At 44.2% G+C, this 23,805-nt stretch overlaps 1 protein-coding gene across 2 annotated transcripts in view; it reads left to right on the top strand.

Moving 5' to 3' along the window:
• The window catches only part of prickle2b (prickle homolog 2b), an 87,221-nt gene that overhangs the window by 45,784 nt on the left and 17,632 nt on the right, over window positions 1-23,805 (top strand). The window contains exon 1 of one of the 2 annotated variants that reach the window (XM_076751180.1): window positions 20,906-21,395. The exons of the other annotated variant lie outside the window; for it this stretch is intronic. The gene's annotated coding sequence lies outside the window, so the exon portion shown is untranslated. Of the gene's footprint in view, window positions 1-20,905; window positions 21,396-23,805 lie in introns of those variants that run through there. 2 annotated transcript variants of the gene reach the window in all.

The following is a 23,805-nucleotide window of genomic DNA, read 5'->3' as shown; positions in this document are numbered from 1 at the left end:
AGCAGGTGAGAGAGCAGCGGATGCCAAAACTTCACTAATTCAGCAGATTAGGCAGCAGTTGTAGGAGGCGAAGCAGGAGGATTAACAGGAGCGAAAAATGAGTCGAATTTATAAGGAGAAGCACAGAAAAGTGAGTTAATGGAAGCCTGGGAGGATGGGTCAAGACAAAGGGACACTGAGGATTAGACAGAGTTAATTAAAAAAAGAGAAATGGAGGTAAAGTGAGACAGAGGAAACACTGGAGCGGAGAGGGAAGCATCTGACCAGAGGAAAGAAGAGTAACAACCAGAGGTGCGCTGAGGGAGGGAGATGAGGGCAAAGAGGTAGAGGAGATGCTGAGTTGTAAGCAGAGAGCGAGGGACGAGGTTGGGGGGGGAGGGGGGGGGTAGAGCCATGCCAAGCTGTCCCAGGGGTGATGAATGAGGCCATAATGAAGTATCTGTGCTCCTCTGCCTCCGCCGCTGGCTGGAGAATAACCGCAGCCTTGGCAGGGCTGCAAGACCCGCTCAATCATGCCAAGGAGAACACACACACACACACACACACACACACACACACACACACACACACACACACACACATACACACACAGTGAAGTCTAGATGGTCCACGCACACAAAGGAGTTTATGACAAGCTCCTGCACTGCAAAGCACACACAAAGCATATTTACACACAGTAACTTATGACAGACGATATGTCTCTTCCTACCACCCACCATATCCCCAACACACACACACACACACACACACACACTAATGCACGCATTTTTACCTTCATCCTGTTTCTGTCTCTCCACTCAGACCAAGACCAAGGGTGGCAGGAGTGTGGAGTGTGGGTTTTGTAAAACAACCTATTGTTCAGTATGACAGGCTGGTAATACACAAGACACTGTGGTTCTCCACAGACACACACACACACACACACATACACACACACACACACACACACACACACACAGTGACTGATGGATGTCGAGACAAATGGTAAATTCCTCCTCTGCAGTAAACAAGTCGTGCTGTCCTGCGGTTTCCGCTGCTGTCACCAGTACACCGGAATGCCAGCCTGCCAGTTTGTCACTGACACACCAACAGGACATCTTCAGTGTGCAAACAAGACAATGGATAACAGTACATGTGTCTCCCCTCCCCCACGTGCATATGCCCATGCATTTATCTACGTGCTCATTGTGTTCAACACCAAGCACATCAGCAAAGACTCACCGTGAACATCTCCCTGTTTGTGGTGTATTTCAGCCACAAATATCTGCATGTAGGTTAATGAAAATAAAGTGTAGATGTGCTTCAGAGCAATCTGAAAGCAATCGTTTCTACCAGTGTTTCTGCCTGTTTTTGCCTATCTCCTTGATTGTGCAACACCCGCATCTAAATGTCGACAGATGAAGCCTCTCATTCACCCCTAAAACGTAACCATAACACACACCTTTGTGGAGAAAACAAACTTCTGTTGAACTAAACTGTTGATGCAGTCTGGTGTTCTTCATCTGTGATCTGATCAGTTTCTGTAAGTGTCTGTGGTGGATGTATGTGCTGATTTGTACAATTGTGTGTGCAATTATTAATAGATGCAGTTTTTCTTTTGTGCCGGGCTGAGTCCTGTGAGTTGGTATCTGCAGTAAAAAGTGAATCTCTGCTCCCCTCCATGGATAGTGTTGCAAGGGGGAAGCTTTGAATTAGGAGGCAGCAGCACTGGATGTACAGTATAGCCTGAACTTTGCTGACAAGCTGTTTTTTACTGATCCCTCCCAAAAGACTGGAGCTGGGAGAGCAAGAGGGAGAACTGTGGTGGAAAGTAGGACAGGGACGATGGATCTCTCTCTTACTCTCCTCTCTTTGTATGAATATCCACAGTATCTCTCTCTACGTTTTTCTGTCTATCCATGTGCGTGTTTTTTTCATGAGCTTCTGTATGCAGCATGGACAGCGTATGTTGAAGTGTTGCATAAAGTTCTTATGTCTCCAAACATATCTGGGTCAACAGTGTGAATACCTGACAGTAACAGTCAGGTGTGTTGGATGCTGGATCGTGTTGGGATGGCAACCTGCCTAATGTGTCCTACATGTGGCCCATAAACATTTACCCTGTGAGGGTCATGCCAGGTTTCAGCCAGCCAGTTATTGTTTAATACAATCAGGAGTGTGTACGTGCATGTCTGGACAATATGCTGGATCTGACTAAAAATGAAATTATGAAATTTGCACGTATCAACCAGCATGTAGCTGGCAGTGCAAGAAAATTATTTCGAAATTCATGTAGCCTAGAAATTGTGTTTTCTTAATCAGGGTATGGGATCGAGAGAGCACAGGCAGATTTCTTGCCTCTGTATATCTCTAACTAGTTCCCTCGATTGTATTAGAATGCGATGGCAAATGTCCAATTATGACTTAAGTTTGCTTCGCACCTCTTGTGGAAATATGACTGATGTTCAATTTAAGTTCAACATTTATTATTCTTTTGAACTCTTTTTTGGTCTCCACCAGCTCCTGGTGGAACTAGCTGGCTGCTAAATGCTCCCCTAGCTAGTTAGCTAGTAGCTAACTTTGTCTGCTGTCTGGTGCAGGGCAAGCTTGGCTTATCATGTTCAGGGTGGTGTAGGTCAGTGGAGTGGTGCTGGTGTGTACGTATGTGTGTGCGCACGCGTGTGTGCGTGTGTGTGTGCGTGTACTTTGGCTCAGCTTCATACAGACAGACAGCCTGTAGATTGGTCCTTTTCCAAGTCATCTTTCCAGCAAACCAGCCTACATATTGCTCTCTGTAACTTGCTTCTCCGCCACTGCTGCGAGCTGTTCTTTTCTCTGTTACATATCTTCACCTTCAGGATTTTTGCCTTCTTTCTTTCTTGCCGGCTTTGTTTCTGTCTCTGTGTAATTTGGCCACTAACGGTTTAGAGATCAGTTCCCTGCAGTCTGTGATCTGTGTCTCCTCCTGCTGTGTTTTTGCAAAATCTATACAGAAAGGAATTCCGCAAAGCAACCCCCCCACCCACCCACCCACACACACACACACACACACACACACACACACACACACATAAACATAGCATGCGCTGTTGTCACAGTGAATTGTTGAGGTTTTGTCATGTCTCTTTTGCAAGGAGAGTTTGCATGTTGGGTTGTGTTTGATTTGTAAAGAGAGATAAACATCAGCAGTGATCAAATACAAAGGAATGTAGAGCAGAGAACAGGGTGAAGAGAGGAAATGATCAGGTTTAGTGGAAAAGTCTGTGTATGTGTGTGTGTGTTTGTGTGTGTGCATGTGTGTTTTAACAGTAATACTGTGTCTGTAACCTCCTGTGAGATTACAGAGAGTTCTGACTTCAAATTGTGTTTTAATGGAATGTAACAGAGAGACATGGTAAGTCACATTCCTTATTGCTCACAGAATCTGGCCACCAGTCTAGTGTTATTAGTTTATCTGTGACACACAAATGCAACACTATCGCTTCCTTTCCATTTCCTTTTTCAGTTTCTGTCCCTTATTAAGAATTCCCAGTCAGACTCCCAAATGGCAAAATCTGAGAAATCAGTCTGGAAGCCTACTTAATAATGAGTGAATAGTGCTGCCACTGTTGTTTTGGAGGACAGACTTTTCCTATGTGTATATTTGTGTGTGTGTGTGTGTGTGTGTGTGTGTGTGTGTGTGTGTGTGTGTGTGTGTGTGTGTGTGTGTGTGTGTGTGTGTGTGTGCGTAACCCCAGCGGAGCGTGTAACATTAATGAGAGGGCCGGAGACAGGCCTTATCACCAGCTTTCCAGTCCTGGCCAGACCTTAATTAGCTCATAAATGCTTAGTGCAGACCTTGCTGCGATACTGCAGGGCCATGCAAGTCACACTTCACACACACACACACACACACACACACACACAGCAGACAATGGACGTGAATGCTGATAGACAAAAAGATGTCCAAAAAAAAAAATTCATGAGCTCACCAGCATGTAGAGGGTGATATTTGGATGACTTTTAAACCAAATGTGTGTGTGGTTGGGGGGTGGTGGGGGTGTGGGGGTGGGTGGGTGCACATGTGTGTGTTTATTTAACGGCACTATATATGAAGTAGCTTCCTGCAGCCTAGTCTGCCAGTGAGCTGTAGCCCTACACATTACATTTTTAGCCCCCTTATTTCGTCTCACACATTAGATTTTCTTTTTTTTCTTCAGAAAAGGCAGATTTTCAGACCACCCCTGAATGTTCCCACAGTCTCTAACAGAGACCATGCTGCAGATAAGATAGGCCAGTCCTTGCTTCGGAAGGTTCTTATCTTCATACGCCCACTGCTGTGTGACAAAACTGTCTGATTTCCTTTTAAAATAAAACTCATAATGTTTGCCTTTCTATCAGCTCTGTCCCTTTCCTCCTCGTTCTCTGTCTGCATTTTCTTACAGTTCCTTCATAGTTGTACTGCTGTCCTTCACACAGACAGACACACACACACACACACACACACCTACACATGCACACAAGAATGCTGGTGACATCAAGGTGTAAAAGCAGTCACTACAGTTAACCCCCAGCCCCAACCAAGATCCCCGCTGTCTGCCTCAGGTCAATGTTAGTTACTGAAGAAAGTTGTTTTTGCTGTCCTCCTCTGCCCATCCATCCCTCCATCCCTCCATCCATCCATCCATCCATCCATCCATCCATCCATCCATCCATCCATCCACCCCAACCAAGAGGAGACCTTTGCCCTGAAGCATACACACTGTCAGAAAACTCAGAACCGTCTGTCTGCCTTTGCATCGTAAAACAGCACATAAAGTTAGAGGAGATTTGGGGGGTGGGTGGATCCTTTGAAGCTGGACATTGACCTCCAACTTGTTGCTCTCTGACAACCCTCTTCCTCTATATTCATACACACACTTCCACAACATCCCACTCCCACAAAACACCCCAGAAGCAGACACTTCCTGGATGCACTTTCTGTGTTTGACTGGCCCAGAGAAAGATGGATCTATGTGTGCGGTTATGAGAAACAGTCCTCGTGTTTTCAACTTATTTTTACTTTGCAGCCTGCTGTTGCTGCAGGCAATAGGGGCATCATGGAGATATGTGTTTGAGATTTATTTTTTTGGTCATTAAAACGATCCCTTGTGGCCTTGGTTCTGATGTAATCAGAGCAGACCGCACCCCCCACACAGCGCAGCATGTGGCTGAAGACCCCCATCTACAAGCATACAGAGATAATAGAGAACAGATTCAGGCTATTAATTAATCTGTATAATACAGTTAGATGCTCTGGTATGTGGCACACTGAGTTCCTCCCCTCCTCCAGACACACACAGAAAAATACAATTGTGAATACTCAGTTCCCTTGTTCCTCATTGAATCTGTCAGTTATCTGTCCCCAAGTCACTGGAGGAATATTGCAGTGGGCTGCGTGGCTCCAACAGAGAAAATTGATGTTATAAGGAACAAACACGACACACTGCTTGAACCCCCTGCAGGACTCCCACAGAACACGGCTTTCATGTTTGGCTTGGAGTCGATATATTGGAAGTACACTTGTCGCTTCTCTGATTGGAGCCGCTGGAGTGTTTTGTGACAGAAAGGCTTTCTCCATTTGCCAGCGATTATGTTCTACCTCCCTGTTTCTTCAGCTCTACTTGTGTACAGACATGTGTTTATCTGTGCGTGTGTGTGTGTGTGCATGTATGCTGCTGTGTGGAAGGCGGGTGGTCTTTGGTAATGAAAGATGTTGAGGTGGAGCCGCAGGGATGTGAATCCTCACTTCTCGGCCCTGTCCTGTATTTATCTCCACTGCGCTCTCTGTCTCTCTTCCTTTGCAATTATCACAGAGCCACTCACAAGCACACTAAAGCCATTTCTCTCACGTGCACCTGCAGGCACGAACATACACTCCACTGGCGTCTTTCTCTCCTCCGAGCATCTTATTGAACCTGAATCTGTCACATTCCACACTAAACAAAGATGCAGCCACCTGGAGCTTTTTTAGATCAGCCTCACGCTTCAAAGTCAAAAACAAGAAGCAGAACCAACGTTATTGCCAGCCGATACCCGCTGTGACAACACATTCTTCACTGCAGCCTGGGGGAGCTTTGTCCTTCAGCACCACCGCTTTGCATCCTTCCTATTAATTGTTTGAATTCAGGACATGCCATACTTTGCTTATGTATCTTCCGATGCCAGATTTGATGTCTGCCTCGATATGACACATTAGCGACCACCTGCTTCCCGGCTTAATTGTTCACAATCTGTGCAATGACAGAGTCCAATTCTGGATGCTGCATCGCTGTCACTCTAAAAATATCCTTTTATTTCACAAAGTAATCCTGGCCTTTAGCCTGCTGTTCTCTACACTTTGTTTCCGTGTTGTTGTTTTTCCAGCCCACCTCAGGTAAGGGAAACATGCCAGTACAGTGCAGTTCAGATGTGTGTATATGCTGAGTGGCAGACAAATGTACTGCAGCACAGTTCCTTTAAAGAGGACTGCTGACATACAGGAGCAGATATGACTTGCTCAAACAAATAACATACTCACCTCTTCATTTATGTAATTGTCTTCTTACAGATATTTGTCACCACCATGCAGGTGACTGAAGGCTGCACACTTGCTGCAAAACTTTGTTGTTGTTGTTGTTGTTGTTGTTGTTGTTGTTTTGCCAGAATTGGGAATTTCTTTCATTTAAAAAAATAGGCGGCTGAATACTGTATGTATTATTTTATTAAGCTAATGTTTTTTCATCAATATGCCTGCCTAGCTAGAATTATTATAAATACCATATTATTCATGACCTTCTCTTGGTTACACTGTCGTCCAGCACAACTGCAGAGCAACTGAACTTCAGGCCAGCATTCCTAGTCTCGCATTCTAGCTTCAAGACTCGTGTTTTGCAGTACTTTTAATCATCCTTTGTGCTGTGAAAACATCAGATTTATACACAGTCAAAGACGTGAAAAGTGTGTGATCACGGGTTTCCTGTGTTCCGCTATGGTCAATGATGTGCAACTGATTATTTTTTACATCGAAGCTTAAGGGACAGCCCTCGTCATTTTGCTGGGTTGCCATGTATTTTGTTTCCCTCAGTGTGAATTGTACGAAAGCAATGAAACTGACCTCACAATGGCTATACACAATTGTAATCAGTCACGTAATGCTTTAAATTCTGTCAATAGAGGCTTGTTAGTCCAATGGTGACAGGAACAGGGTAGGGACAAATCCTGCCTTTGTCATCACCATGATGTCATCATCCTCCTCCCATAGCTATGCTTGTGTCATACAGGACCAGATCATGTGTGAGTCACTTGAACACACAGACACAACCACACACCGTAATTACCATCAGAAACCATCAGAGCCAGCATCTGATTGAAGCTGCAGGTTTTTATTGCACTTGTGACGGCCTCTTTATCATAATTTTCACATTTGAGTGCGTCATATGAAGCTATTGCTTGCTGGTTTCTTTCATTACAGCAGATGTATGACATCATGTGCTGGCGGTTGCACTGTGACAAAGTGGTTCGAGGTGAAAGAGCTCAAGGACAGAACCTTTAATATTTCACCTTGATGAGGACGACAGTCCTATTTAGCTCCGGTTCTGCATCAGTGCCTGCCTGCTCCCTCGTATTCTCCTTTACGTAAACCCAGCCCACATAAATCCAAGTCAAAAGGGGGAGAAGTGGCAGGCATTTAAATAAATAGATTATATTTGTTTAGGGCAGAGCACAACTGCTTTAAATTTACATCCAACTCCTATTTTTGTCAGATATATGGCACGGTTAGGGCATATGTATGTATATATATATATGCACACGAACACACACATATATATATATATCTATACATACATACACACACACACACACACACACGTTCCCTGGTTGTGTCCCTGACCCTTGAGGTTTGGCTGAACAGTAGACCATGGTGGAGCTCTAAGTGGGTGCAGGCAGACCAGATGTGGTTGTCTAACCCCACAGACCTAACGAGCGGCTGCTTGGCCAGTAGCCGGCTGCTCAGCACTCTGCACAGAAAGCCAGTGGACATGGTAGTGGGCCACCAGTCGGGTGCTGACTCTAAACAGAGGCTGACTGAGGTTTTGCTCTGAGGTTTAGACTGGGGCTGGGCAGGCCATCTTAAAGCTTCATGTTAGCTAGGTTTATTAAAGCCATGTCCTCATGTCTTTGTTGGTTTCTGTGCTGCCTATTAGGATTTAATGTGGCTATGGGTCAGTGGTAGAGTCTGGCAGCATTGGATTCATACTGTTTGTGCTGATTATTAACAGTATTAAGTCGTAATGTACTCCATGATGTTTGACAGTGCAGTGGTACAGCAATCAATCATTGATGCAGTTTTATTCCAAAATATCTCACTGGATTCTCACATTGACATCATTTTACTATACGACCCTTTTTTTGTCTGAGGTGTATTTCTTACTTTTATTCATCACAGATGAAAAGTAACAACAGAAACAACCAATTGGAAACATTCCTATTACTTTACTTTATTCACTAAGAAAAACTGAACTTCAGATTTTCATGGTCACTCAGCAAAAGGAACCTTTCAAAAGTTTGAGGAGGCTTAAATGTAAGAGTGGGTACAATTTTGATGGCGTAATGGAAAAGTAATATCATATCACTGTAGTATTACAAGAAAGGAATTCTATTCTCTACATACACAATAAGTAATATAAACTGTAAAATTCTTTTTCTTTAAAAAATAGTTTGACGTTTTGGGAAATACAGTTATACGTTTTCTAGCCGTGGATTGGCTGAGACTTGTGTTGATTGTAAAATATGAATCCTGAGCTTGGAGAAGGTTAGCTTGGTTTAATACAATCAGGGGGACAGTCAGCCTGCCTGTCCATGTGCTGGTAGGTGGAGTTTTTTTAACTTCACACAGAGCTGCTTCTGGTTTTTGCACTAAGCTAAGCTAAGCTCACATCATGTCATCTTCACCGTATAGGTGGTATCAATCTCCTCTAACTCTTCTCAGAAAGTGAATACGCACATTTCCCAGAAGGTCAAGCTCTTCCTTTAAATGCCCAACACTAGAGTTATTAACTGTCAGTGTTACCTTTCAGCACCCTCAACTCTCATTGTCCTCCCGTTGAAGGTCACTGCAGTACCAAGTCAGCCAGGACTCCTCAAGTTGACGATCAGAGTTTGCAAGTCTACACAGGATCTTAAAAGTTTACCCAGCCTGGCGACCAGGAGGGTGACAAATTTCACCCCTTTGCTCTAAAACAGTCATTCTCAGCTGAGAATTCTGGGAGTGAGAAGAGCCTGGCATTGAAAAGAGCTGCATTGACTTTTATTCTTAGTTTTGCAGTTTTTTCAATTCTCTCCACTCCATCTGACTTTCTCCGTTCTCAAACCTCTGTTTTCTTTATCCAGCTTCCCCTTCTCCCCTCCTCCATCACCCCTCAGTCATTCTCTGTCAGCTCCTCTCACAAAAACTTTGCTTACCACGCTGAAGTCACAACAGACCAAACCATGAACAACGGGAATAAACTCCCATCAACAGATTACAGACTCGAGCGTGGCTTCGTTTCCAGAAATATGTAATACATTGCACATGGGTGCTAAATGTGTCCCAGATGCGAGGGGTTCATGTGTTGTTCAGGCTGTGCTGTCTGCACCCCAAGATCTGTGCTATGTCATCAAAAAATTGTGCTCTCTCATATCCGTTTCCCTACATGGGAGACATTTTTATAACCTATTGTTTATGCCTACACATCTATCTATTCATTTTCCAATTAAAATGCGGGGAAGCTTGGGATTATTCTCGCTTAGACTTGCTGACTCATCCAGTGTATTGATCAGATATTGTTTGAGAGAAGCCTGTCCCAAAAGGATCCGCTGTAATACTCTACCTTACTTTTTTATGTGTAATCAATAGAGTTCACGATGCATGGCGAAGCAGTGCTCTGATCTGTGGCCTTTGGAGAATCGGATGGACGAGCAGGGTCAGCCACAGCAGTTCAATGCAAAATAGCTCATGATCAATAGGGATCATGTGGCAGGTTTTCTCTCGGTCTCTGTGTTATGTCGGCTTTGAGGCTGGAAGCTCACTATTGGCCATATTGACTGAGGACTGAGGATTGACTGTTTAATACCAGGTCACACCAGGAAGCTGCAGAGCAAAGTTCTGCGTGTAGGGACTACTCACAAGACTAGTAGGTGAACTACACTGGAGCTAATGAGCTAACATAGTAGGCAGTGTCACTATGTAATGCACGATATTCACTAACCGCCATTTTATTTGAGCATCTGAATTCTGTGCATCTAAATGTAGGCACTAAGCAGTGCCCTCAAAACACAGCCAACGTCTCTCAGAGCTAGCTAGCTTGGCAACTTTCATTTGATTGCTAATAGGACAATAAAAGACTATTCAAGAGGTGCATTGTACCACAAGCTCCCATCTCATAAACATCTTCAAACCATGCTTCTTTTGCAGAGCAGTTCATATTTCGGCAAAGGAAGGCAAATAAAAGTGGAGGAACGCAGATAAAGAGCTGTGGTAGCTTATTCTGTCTTGGACTCTCTGGCTCTCTGTTACCTCAAAGATAAGCATTGTTAAGGTGGTTTGTTATTGGTCAATGGTGTGGAAGTTCACCAAAGCTGAACTCAAACATTTGCACTTCACTCCCACAGGTGAATCCACTGTTTGCAGCCAGTCCATTGAGATAGATTTTTCCATGTTTGCTGGTGTGACCAGCTGTTAACTGATGACCACAAGCAACTGATTGGACTACCGTGAATGTCTCGAAATTCTGCCTGTTTATTGGCTGATACTATCGCAGTAGCCTTGCAACAGAGTGTATGATGGATCTGACCAGCAATCTGTCAAAACAGTATTCTTCTCATATACCACTGAAAGGTGTATATACAATGAGGGGGTAAACCAGCAAATAGACAATCCATAGGTCAAATCCAGAGAATGCATGATTGTATTGGCATGTAGCTTGGCTGCAGATGGATGAGCTTGGTGATACCATGTGCTCTCCCACCCTGTCACATTTTTTTTTCTTCCTCATTGTGTTTCCCTCTTGAGCTTTGTCTCCCAAGCCCTCCTACTTTTCACACTCCCTTTTATGTTTCCCTCTCTCGCTCGGTCTATCACCCATTGATGTTGCTTTTATGATCTGTTTTTATGATCTCTCTCTCTCCCTCTCTGTCTTTCTCTCTCTGCTAACCTCTTGGTATGCTGCAGGGAAGGAATAGCAGACTGACTGTGATTCATTCTGACGCCAGCATCAGTCTTGTGGCTGGCACAGTCTTGGCATGCAGATACACACACGCTGACACACACACACACACACACACACAAAGCAGCCTTTCCTGTCCAGAGTTTACTGTACTGGCTGTTGCGCTGCCCCAGATACCACATACTTGAGCTGCAATGCTGTGATGTGATTAGACACGGAGGATATCGACTTTGCCTTTTCACAGATTAGTGTGTCACTCTGCCCATAGCTGATGGGTTTGCATGAATTTTAGAGAAAGCAGTAGCTTGTAAAGACACCGATATGATTGTTTGCATGGCTTTGTGTGTGAGGGAATGCGTCGTACGTGTGCTTTTTGGTGCAGGAGTGCCCAGTGCGTGACTGCGCAGCATCATGTGTTTGCGCCGTCTCTCTGTTTCTGTCTGGTTAAAATGAGTGTTTATGTGGAGACATGTGGAGCCCAGCAACAGAGGCGAGAAGAATGATACACAGTGATTAGCTGTTCCACGCTTCAGGGAGCAGCCGCAAAGTTTTTTTTTTCTCTTTTTGTCCATAAAAAAGCTTCAAGTCAGTGATTTACAGGTTATTTGCTGATCATTCTTGCTCATGTGTGAATATTCCTCAGGGAACTGATCCTGATGATCACTTATTTATCATCCTTTTTAACTCAAACCAGGCTCTGGCTGTGCCTTTTCTTCCTGTCTCCTGTGGTCTTCTACATGTTCATGCCTCACACAAGTTGGAATCCGATTAAAAAAAAATCGATGTTGTATCATCTGTATAGTCAGTTTGATCACAAGAATGAATGGCGTGTTTATGGCCAGTGACGCCTGTGATGCTAATTCAGAGCCACCCACACATAAACGGAGCTGAAAGAGCAGCAGCTTGTCTCCACCAATAGGTAAAGTCTTTCAGCACATTCAATGAGATAACCCAGTTCTGTATGCACACATGTTGGTATGTTTGTGTATGTAGTGTGTTCTTATTTCATGTGTGTGCGTGTCTCCTCAGTGTGTGTCCTTGTTCCTGTGTCTGAATACTTGGCAGCCTTTCATATTCCTCGTTGCTCTCCCGGTCAGTCTGTGCCTTTTGAACAGTGCCTTCATTGATGCTCAGGTCTTCCTTTCCTGTGCTCTTACAGTTTTAACCAATCCCACACTAACCTGACTGTTCCCCAGGTTGTGTGTGTGTATGTGTGTGTGTGTGTGTCACCGTAGAGTTCCATGTATACAAAATAAGCATACAATTGCATGCATTCTTGCTCACATATGTGCGTGTGTGTGTGTGTGTGTGTGTGTGTGTGTGTGTGTGTGAGCACCAGGCTGTGATGTCATATGTGTGGGTCAGTAGAAGGACATGATTGTGTCTGGAGCTCGACGGGGGGTGTCAGTGGTCTGTTTTCAGCTTACTTGTTGCCTCAATGGTGCAGCACAGAGGCCCGTCTGTGGCCTGGAGAACCTGAGGAGCGCCAGGAGCCCACGGGGCAAATGAATACGCTGTGAAAAGTGTGTTAAGAGAGGTGTGAAAGAAATCGGAGGGCGAGACACTGGGTTTTGTGTAGGACCGTTTCCTCCCCCTCGCCTCTGCAGTACACATGCTCTCTCTTTCTTTCTCTCCCTCTCTCTCTCTCACACACACACACTTACAGTTTTCCTTTCACACACACCTTACACGGAGGTTCACAGTTCAAATAAACAGCGGCTCAAGCAGTGGGCCGGTCTGGTGTAAACAGCAGCGGGCCGGGGTGATTTAGTTTCTCTCAGGGCACCGCTCTCTCTCACTGCTTCCTAATGGGCCGTGCCTTAAATGGGGTTACGTAGGGGAGCGGCAGTAAGTGGGGAACAAAGTGGGTGAAGAAAAAGCTAGTGACAGACAGAGACTTCAATGTGACTACCTTGCAAGCAGTTATCTAGACCTGATATTCACACATTCAAAAGCCCACAGCGCATTTTAAAAGGCATGAGAAGCGATGGATTGGAGGTCTGTCTGTGCTCTGAGATGTGTTCACACTGAAAGTTTGACCTCAGTTTGGTAAAAGTTGTTTAATGGGATCTGTCTGTGAGTGGATCGCTCAGTATGACTCATTCCTCCTCCCATTCCTTCTCCACAGTCTTGTCTGTCCTTGCTGCCTACAGTCTCAGCTTTCGGCAGCTATCAGTCAATAATGCCTCGGGTTCACTGTCTCTATAGGCCCGTGATGAAGCGCATCGCGAGGTTGTCACGTTCTGGAAATTGCAATTTCTCCTCCAATCCATACCCTGCACAGGCCTCTGAGACCCTGCAGGGAGAGGGTTGTGGTAGCCTTATTGACATGGACATGGTGTGTTGTGTGTGTTCGTGAGATCTGCTCACCATCAGTCCCCCTTTGTTAGGGTAAACACTGTAACAAGATAAAATAGGGGGGAATTAAATTGCCTGAACTGACAGAGAGGAATCAGTTCAAGATGAAATGCTGCTATTGGATCAAAAGCGACCTTTGGAGAATCTCTGTAGGATTTCAGAATATGTTCTTTGGTGTTTTACTAGTCTATCATCTTAAGGGACTCCGTTTAATCTCCTTATTTCTTCTTTCAGATTCATCTGTTCATTATTTAGACTTCCAAATGACCTCATCCAGAAATTTTCTCGTACTTTGTTTCTCCAATACACTGCTGTGTATAAACAGGATAAAATGTATATCTAGGGAAACGTTCTGCACTGGATTATTGGGGTGAGATGGGAGAATTTCAACAGGGAGAGAAGACTGTTCCCTTCCACCTGCCTGTTTCCACATGCCGCTGATGGGTTCGTATGTGATTTAGCATTTATTGAATATTGAGTATTTAGCGTTACAGAGAAATACTTAAGATCTGAGAGGCAGTTTTCAGGGATAATCAGTATTTTTGAACCAACAAAACATTAAAAATGTTTAGACAAAATGCATACTTTATATTTCTATATTTTCCTATGTCATCACAGTTACTGTATCCACACCCTCAACACCACTTGTGCTGATTCATTGAACAGACTGTGTGTCTGAGTGCGGCTATGCCTGTGTCTGTGATCATAGATGAGTCTGAATGTGCACTGATGTGAACCAAATCATCCTTCCCGTTTAAGATGCTAATTAAATGCTATTCACGGAAAGACTAAATGCTTTGAACAATGCCACAATGCCAGTGCTGCTCCTCCCTTCGCAAACACGCTGCTACTTGTAGGCAGTCTTTAGGTACAGTATAAATACTGCAAATTAAACCTGAAGGTGTATTCATAAGTGACTATTATGACTCATGTCCGAGTATTTTTGTTGTTGTCATTAATTATTTTACCCAAAGCCACACGGATAAACACAGACTGGGGACACAGACGTTCCGGTTAGTGTCTCTCTTTTTTCCATCCAGTTGAATTGGGTTGATAACAAATTGCAAACCAAACTCATGCTGTAGTTTTGCCTGAGCACAGTGCCCTGTTCATGTACCTTTTTCTAGTTCGTTCCAGAGTGGATGACTGCCCTCAGGCCAAACTCTGCTTGATGGACTGATCCCCTTTGTTGCTGCTCTACCCACAAGGCCTCTGAAGCTAAATATTTAAACGTGGCAGAGCAGAGTGTTGGGGTTTATTTAACTAAAAGTTTAAGCTTAAACCATTACTGGAGAGCTCTGGAGAATGCGGAGTTCAAACGCCTCCTTGTCATGAAATGTTTTTGCAAATTAAAACTATGTTTGGATCACCAGGGCAAAGACTTTTTGCACTCTCTTCATTCTTCACCTTCTGTCACTCTTCCATTCCGTGCTTTTCTGCTCTGCACTGACAGAACCTCTGTTTACTTTTTGTTTATTTTTATCACATATTACCTCTAGATTTAAAATTCATGGAAGTACTGGAAACCGGCTGAGCCTCAGGCCCACTCCAGAGGCTTACCGGCCAAGTACACATTCAACATGTGTTTACTTTTGTTGCACTTTCCCACCCCAACTGGATGTATTGGTTTGACCTTGCTTCTTTATAAAGAACAGTGCATACAAACCCTCCAACTACACATAAAGGCTTTTGTGCTGGCTTGGCCTTATGCAGCCTTCTGAAAATAAGTGGTAAGATCATATATCAAGACTGCGGCGGCACTCCCACAACTGTGGTCCAACTAATGAGTATGCTAATATCCATTATTAATGATGGAACATCTGGTCAGTCGGCATGTGATTCTGGCCACGGGCGAGGGCTGCAAGGTGATTTGTTTCGGCAAGAACACCAGAAATATAAGTCAGAAGAGGTTTAGTTGAGGGAGCAATGTAGTGAATGAAACAAAAACCCACACAAGAGAGATAGAGAGAGTCAGCAGATCTGTACTGACACCCACACCACTCATCTGGGTCATGATGACAAGGTGAGGAAGAGGAACATCAGTGGAGGTTGAATGAGAGAGTTGAGTCAGAGAAATGGCTGCAGGGTGCTGAATGTGGGAGGTTCATAGGTGGGTGGTTCATTCATGGAGCCGCACGATCGTTCCTGCATCAGAGCTGTGGTGGGAGAGTAATGAGAGATTCTTGTGCATGACTTTACAACATTTTTGTGAAGGAGATAACTTTCCAGCACAGATGGGAAGGTTGAGCACTCAGTGAGCTAAAACTCCTCTCCCAGACGTCTCTCTATTTCTAAGGCACGGACACAGAAATAATAATAATAATAATAACGTCAAAACTCATTTTTCATTCTCTCTTGTTTGCCATTCCTCAGATCCCACTGCGTCCACTACAGTATTTCTTTACTTCCTACGACTGTTCCTCCTCCTTCCTTATTTTCAAACCAGAGCATGACCTAGTTATGTTTTGAATCAGAATCCACATGTAGAGTATGGCTGAGAAAAGCTCATTGAAAAACCGCTGTTGTTGGGCACAGCACGCTGGAAATTGAGCTGTGCAGTGCTGGAGAGTGCTGTCTACTTTGGAGATGGATAGTCTAATGGAGAGATGAAGGTGGAGGGCTTGGAGTGTGTTTTTCCCTCTGTGCTGAAGAGCCCTTGTGTAAGTGGGCCAGGAGGGGCAAAAAATAGCTCCAGTCCCCTTGAGGTGTCACTCCACAAGGTCACCTCCTTGCCCTGGGCCTTGAAGCGTGAAACTAAGTGTCCGTACTCTTTATCCCCCCCTCTTCTTTTTCTTTCTCTCTGTCTCTCTCTGTTTTCCCCTCCATGGCTTAATGGCTTACCCAGACCTCTGTTATTGCATGGCCTCTGCAGCAAGAGTTGAGTTTGTGTGCTAACGAACCCCCAAGCTAATTACAGTTTCAGCCAAGATGGCTACTCTCCTCATTTCCTCGCCATTTCCCTCCCTTTGAACAAATACAATTTCACCCCTCAACCCAGGCAGAATTAATCCAGTTAATGTTCAACATGGGGTGAATAATGGCCACTTATCTGCTGGGGAACATGGGTACAGAGGGTCTCTTGGGTGGAGGACCAATAGTGAGCCCCTGATCTTGATGTCACACTAAATCTGCTTTCTGGGCAGAATAGTTGGCCAAAGTGCTGCTAGTTCAGGGTAAGAGGGAGGACAGTGTGTTTTCAGAATGACTGCTCTCACTGAATGTCAGCATTGTTCACCAACACAGTGACCAGAGCTGGGTTGGGAAACCTGTGAACCTTTAGTGTAACTGGCAGCCATTTCCTCTTCCTTGCAACTGGATACAAGTGCTCACATGAATCATTGCACCCTTAATGTAGCGGAACAGCAGTTATTCAACAGTAGGTAAGCAAACAAACTTACCAGGATAATCTGCAGTGGTTGACAACAACTTCTCACATCATCTCACAGGTTCAGATATTGTTAAGGAATATTTATAGCTGTGAATTAAGGGGTTACACAGTACAAGCTTGGTAGCCACACTGTACAGGCGATGTACATCCCTTCAGAAATGTAAGAGCAGGACCGTAGAGATACTGTGTGAAAACCACAAGAACCATCAGCGGTCAGCTTGTGTTTTCTCCTACAAGTTTCCAATGTGAAGATTGTTGAAAGTGAAAACAACATTGGAAGTCGAACAAAAGCCTCGGTCATCTCCCCCTCACAGTAACACACATCTAACAAAGTCATTACACTGCAAATCTGCTCAGCACGGTCGCTGCTCTGTATCAGCAAATGAATGAATGTAAACACCACTACAACACTCTGCAGTAACAGCAGATGATGAAATAGAAGTTTCCTCATGCATAGCCCACCTTCAGTGTGAACGCAGTTGCTTTGGGGAATATAATTAAAGCATGTTATGGTCTGATGACATGTGATATACCTGTCTAGTGTCATTATATAAGAACCTACACCCTAGATATCCACAGCAGGACTTCCGTTGAGCCTCTGCATCAACCATGAATCCAGTTCAGAAAGGCACTGTTGGCATTGTTATTCCTCAACTTGTTAACAATGTGTTATGTGTTTCTGGAGACCCAGTCTCGATCCATGTTTACACTTGGTACTTCTGATTTCTTTGAGATCCAGGAACTCTAGTTGCAATTTTACAATTAATTTTCATATTTTTTCTCCAGTCAAACCACAAAACATTCCTGCTTACTACCCTTCTCGTTGCTGAGGACAGGTTTATGATTGCCTCAGTTCCACACCAGTTGGTTTGAGAGGCTACAACACAGTGAAGTATCCAGTTGGGGATCAAATTCTGGTCGGCTTAAATGCTTTGTGTTGTTAGAAATTAATTTCTTTAACAAACCTACTGCAGCAGTGAGAAGAAAAGCTACAAGCTGGTTCACTCCTTCCCTCCCAACATGTCTGAGCTATCAGCTGTTGGGGTGAGTCCCAGCTGCCTCGAGTGTTGACTCCAGAGTGATAGCCATCAGCATTTGCCACATGAAAGGAGAGGAGACTGGTGTTCCTAAAAAAGCAGATGAGAAATAAAGATGAGGAGGCCATGTTGGGATTTTGGCTGCATTTCAAATGAAGATAAAGGCATTGATTTATCAGGAGTGTTTTCCTGACCATGTCAGACAGTATATATTGTAAATCAGTTCCTTCCCTGGTAGGACGTGAATAATGTTCTTGTGGGATAAGATCCTTTGAGGCAATACAACTTTCTTGCATACTTCCTTGTAGATAGGGCTCCCAGCCGCGGGGGAACATGTATTTATGATATCGCTCATCCTGTGCTTTGATAGAGACAAAAGCCTCAATATGCTTATGCATGCTTTGGAAGGGAGTAAACCTGTTTGGCTCACTGTCTAAAATTATCATCTCCGTGCATGCCAGGAGTCCATGCAATGCTATCTGTGGTATGTCCCCCAAGCTGGCCTCTATGCTTTTATTCAGTCCTCTCGTGGCATTTAAAACAGCTCATGGCAGGTCGGCGAACGGTTTACTGGGGAAAAGGGAATGAGTTATTGGGGAAAATGGCTGGCCCCAAACCAGTTTACCCATTCTGTGGTCACTCCGAGCAGAGGACACTGTCACTTAGGGCTCCTTGTAAAATCTTGTGGATAGGCCATAAGTACAGCCTAAGCTGTAATTGATATTCTTGTGTTTGTAAAAGGGCCGCGATTATATGTTCTAATGTATGAAACCAGGACATAGTGAGAGTCACTCCGCCACGTGTGACAGGAGAATCCAGGACAGAAAGACGGCTTTCATTAAACAGAAAAGCAGAGTTTTAGTCTGAGTGCAGGGCAGCCAGAGGAACAGTTCCTGAAAGGAGAAAAGTGACTGCGGCACTGTCCTCAGAAACAGCGCAGGTCATTCAGAGCTGCCGCCTGTTTTCAGCAGCAAAATTCTTCTTGGTTATTTCAAAGCAAGCTTTTTTAAATTTTCCTTTCTGCATTTCTTCTTGTTATTTTTTTATTATTTTTTTTTAACTTGTGTTTGGCCCGCAGACAGCAGTAGGGCACTTTGGGAAAAATATACACAAATCTTGATTTAATTACTCTCTAACCCACTTCCATGCTATTCTTCCTCCAAGTTGCCTTTTGAAATCTTCCACAAATCTGTTAAGCTTTGATTGCCAGAAATCTTCTGGGCGTTTTTCCTTTTTCTTGACACATTTTGCGTTACACAAATAAGCAAATGAGGAGGCGCAGTGGGATATTGTTTAACACTCCTACCACTCATTGTAGGAACAAGAGAAGAGAGATAGCATTGTCGAGTTTATTGCCATGTGAGTGCTTGAGAGATTAAGAAGGAACCAAAATAGCTGTGATGGTGGCAATCTGTTGGGGAACAATGGTGCTGTTAATGTTGTGGCTGAAGCTGATCTAAATAAGTCCATGTGTTCATCCAATAAATCAGTCCCCTGCTTTAAATTCCTTGTGGTTGACTGTATTTTGGTTAGTTTTGATAATCATATCAAAGTGGGACTCACAATTAAGAAAGCACACTGTATTTAAACAGTGCTTTTCATAGCAGAAGTGACACAAGTGACTACTAACCAGAGCATTTTCTACATGTAATAACATAATAATAAGTAATATGTGGTACCAAATGTATATATGATAGTAATATAATTATAGTCTTCTCTGTCCTCTGTTAATTAATCTGTGGCAAATAAGTCAGCCTAAAATAGCAAAGGACACAGTCGGTGCACATGAGTTTTAAGATCCTATGAAAGTGGCTTTACATTTGTTTTTGATTGAGTGGATTTTCAATGGTCTGTAAGACTTTCAAGCTTTCTTTTGTTAATGTACACTTCTTATGTTAAACAGCAGTGTTTTGTTTACAGGGGCTCACCTCCCCACTTCCCCCTGCAGGTCAGCAACTTGCAGGTCCTCTCTCTGCTCCCTCTCTCTCTGTCTCTTTTCTCATCCCAGGCCAGTTGATTCAGGAAAGTGGTTTCATTCACATGCAAATCCTGCCATGAACACCACTCATTCAGGCTGCTAATTACACCAATGTTGGGACGCTGACTTGCTGACATCACACCGCCATATTAGCATGGAGGGAGGAGAGAGAAGTGTGTGTGTGTGTGTGTGTGTGTGTAGCGAGAGAGAGGGCGTGTGTGTGTGTGTGTGTGTGTGTGTGTGTGTGTGTGTGTGTGTGTGTGTGTGAGAGAGAGAGAGAGAGAGGGCGTGTGTGTGTGTGTGTGTGTGTGTGTGTGTGTGTGTGTGTGTGTGTGTGTGCGCGCGCGCGCGTCTGTCAAGTCATCCAAAGAGGGCTCATCAGACAGGAAGTTAGCGACTTTGCCTTGAAACAAAAGCTTTGAAACATGATTTGATTTTCACTTTGTACAGAAGTTGATAGAAGCCTGTGGTGTCTGGAAGTTCAGAACATCTCCCTCCTGTGTCATCTATGAAGTTTTTTCTTATTTTTGTATAAATGTATAACATCTATAAAGGATGTTGCCAGGTTTTCATGCATCAGTAAGATATTCAATAGAAGATGATTAATTTTAAAAAAAACAATAAAACTTGAGGTCCATTTAATAGCTTTTCTCATCATCGTCTCATGGTCTTCCTTCATGGTCTGTCTAGCTGTTTCCTCAAATTTCAAAAAAACAAAACAAAAAAATCTTACCCAAATTATTTATACATGACTAACGTTACAAAACCTAAATGCTTACGTGGGTGTATGAGGTGGAAAATAAAATCGCAATGTATAGATTTCGTAGATGAAATTATAAAACAAACTAATATATTCACCTAAACTTTTGACAGTGGTGCGTTTATTTTGAAAGTGCAAACCGGAAGTGTGGGTGTTATTTATTGCACTTGACATCGGTTCAGGATTAAAGCGCTGCCTTTCAGTGAGTGGGTTAGCAGCGAGCGGAGCAGCTCAAGCGCTCCGTGCATGTACGCACCGAAAGTCCGCTCGGATCGTCACTCTGGCTCGACGGCAGTAACTCCGCGTCAAAGGGAGATTCCTGTTTTATTCGTTTGGATTCCACGGTGTTTCGGCGGAGTCTGCGCCCTCCTTTGGATCTGTAAAGTGGGATCTGATTTCACGCACTTTTAAGTTGTCTCCCCGTCTTCGCTCTCTCGTTTGCCGAACTCCTGAGTGTGTCCGCGGAGGGCAGGGGGCTGACAAAAGGCTTTTAAACGGAGGGGGTTCATGTAGCAGAGGGGCGCAGGCAGCGCACGCAGCGGGTGAGAGTGGGCTGTTTCCGTGGCAAAGCTGCGTTGCTGGAGTTGTGTGACAAATTCTGCAATGAGCAAGACGCATTTTAACACCCGCACCAGCACAACCAGCGCCGAGGTCGGGGCTATGGCTTCCATCCGCCGCAGTTTGTAAGAAGGTAAGCAGCTGATGATGTTTATTTTGTGTTTGGAGCCGATATGTGGCGCAACCGATCACCAAGGATGGGACTTTCAATACGTAACGGAATTGAGATGTGTCTAAGAAATGATGATCGTTTCTGACTTTACCCTGGTTGTTCTCTCATGTGTGCGTTAAGTAGTCGCAGGACTAAAATAACAGAACACTGTTTAGTTTGAAGTCAGTGGGCCTTTTAACTAAGTTTTCGCATTCTTCAAGGTTCTCCAAGTAGGCTCAAATCGTATCTTTACGCATTCGTGAATTAGACCGGGCTGTTTTTTGTTTTTTTTTTTTGGAGAAACCATCAACATCCAGAGTTGCTGGACTCGCACTGTCGCGCTCTCCCTCTCCAGACGTGTTCTCACCGGTTTCTATCCCCCTCCCCACCCCCTGGAGCGCACTGGTCAAGCTACTGTGCGCTCTCCAGCCACACTGTCTTTGTTGTGCAGCCTCTGTACCATATGGATTGTTGGTTGCTTGGTAAATAACCAGATCAAAAGGGCATCAGTGAGATATTCAATCATTTCCACTTCGGATCGACTCTTTCAGTGATGTCTCTCCAGTCAAGTGTTATATTGTTGTCCCCTTTTGAGTCTCCCACGTCAAAAGACTGTATTTATTTCCTGGAGTTTGGTGCAAAGTGCGTTAGAAACAAGTGGCATAATCACAGCTCCGTGGCAGTTGTTTTGAGGGAAACATTTTAGACTCAATGCAGACTAATTGACCCATTTAGATGGCAACTTTTTAGCAGTGTGAAGGGTCACTGGATTAGCACATGAATGGACTGACGGGGAGTCATGAATAATGTGGCTTGAGCAGCTGGCCGAAGTGTCACCGGCTCCTCAGCACCGAGAGCAGTCCAAACATTAACTGAAGTGACAGGAGCCTGAACGGCAGATCAGCATTATTTCAGACGTAGGTAACTGTCCTTTCCCACTGACACACCAAAAGAAAAGTCATAATATTCCAGTAAAAAATCCGAGAAGGGCTGATGGACATTTCCCCTTAAATGTATCATAACATGTAGACTAAAGCCTTTTCATTTTTGTTGTTGATTAACAGATTTGCTAACGACCTGGCACTGTTACCAGTGTCTTAGCCTGGTCTGAAGTCTGTACTGAGGCTGTCCAGGAAGCCAGTCTCTCCCATGACTCTGTGTGTCCCCCATCCCATTTCATGCAACGAGTCAACACTGAATAAATAAGTTATGCGATGCAGTCTCGAGTATGCCGTGGCCGCAGATGACAAGTGTCTCAGTCGGATGTTACATACATATCTCTCTCTCCTTTTTGCTTATCGCCTCCCACACAAGTCCTGTACCATTGATTCTTGGAGAGAGAGAGAGAGAGAGAGAGAGAGAGAGAGAGAGAGAATATGAGACATTTTGACACTCTTGGCATACTCTTGGAGGTTACCTTCCTGGAGCAGGAAGAAAAGGGCCCAGTCTTTTACAAATCTAACTTAAAGGATCAAATCATATCAAAGGAGCAGGGCCTGAGATATGCCAGCTTTTTGAGATAATATGGACCAAGCTCCATAAAAACACTAACTCCTACATATCCCATAATGCAACTCAAGAGCATCTACGATTAAACCCACAGCTCCAGTTTGTAACCCAGGCTCTCTGTTGAAAAGTATGTTTCCAGCCCAGTCCAAGTCAACCCTGATGACATCATCAGGCGCTTTCAGGGTTTAATTTTTCAAACTTCGGAAATTTTTGCCCAGAGCCACACAGTACTATTTGGTGGAGTGTCATGGGAGCTGTCTTTGATGAATGCTCACATGAAATATTTGTATTTTGATAGACATGCAAATATGTGTATATGTTACTGTCCATTCCAGTAGAAGAAAGTCATCATCAGGCTGAGGCTAGTGGACCAGAGTCTAGTGTGAGAGAGGGCAGGACTTTGCTTCTATAATTTGTTATGACAGGTGGATGCAGGCCTAATCTCAGTCCTGGGGAACATGCTGCATCTGGTTCTTACTAATTGGCCACTAATGGAAAACGTCTTTGTCGAGCCTGATTCTTGTCGGGAACACCTCCAGTCATGTTTAACTGTGATTAACTCCTAATGGCTCTGAAGTCAACATGCAGCCGTGTGAAGGTACAAAGTCTTTGTTTGCTTGTATGTTGGTAATTTGTGAAAGTGGGGCTTTTTGTGAAAGCCCCTAAAAATTACAACAATGGCTTCAAAACGCGGAACGGAAATGTTGTGTTTGCCAAACAAAAGGCCGTTACAGAGAAAGGAGCCTGTCCTCCTCTTCCTCCTCTTCTTCCAGAGAAAATAAAAGCAGAGGCAGGGAAAAAGAAGGCAAGACTTGGCTGCAGTGTGTGCACCCAGCTGTTCTCTCCTCTGCGCTGTCCTCTCTTGTCATTCAACCTTTGCTTT

The sequence above is a fragment of the Chaetodon auriga genome, chromosome 2, assembly GCF_051107435.1.
Source record: "Chaetodon auriga isolate fChaAug3 chromosome 2, fChaAug3.hap1, whole genome shotgun sequence".
Classification (NCBI taxonomy): Eukaryota; Metazoa; Chordata; class Actinopteri; order Chaetodontiformes; family Chaetodontidae; genus Chaetodon; species Chaetodon auriga.
This window is presented reverse-complemented; position numbering and strand designations above follow the sequence as displayed.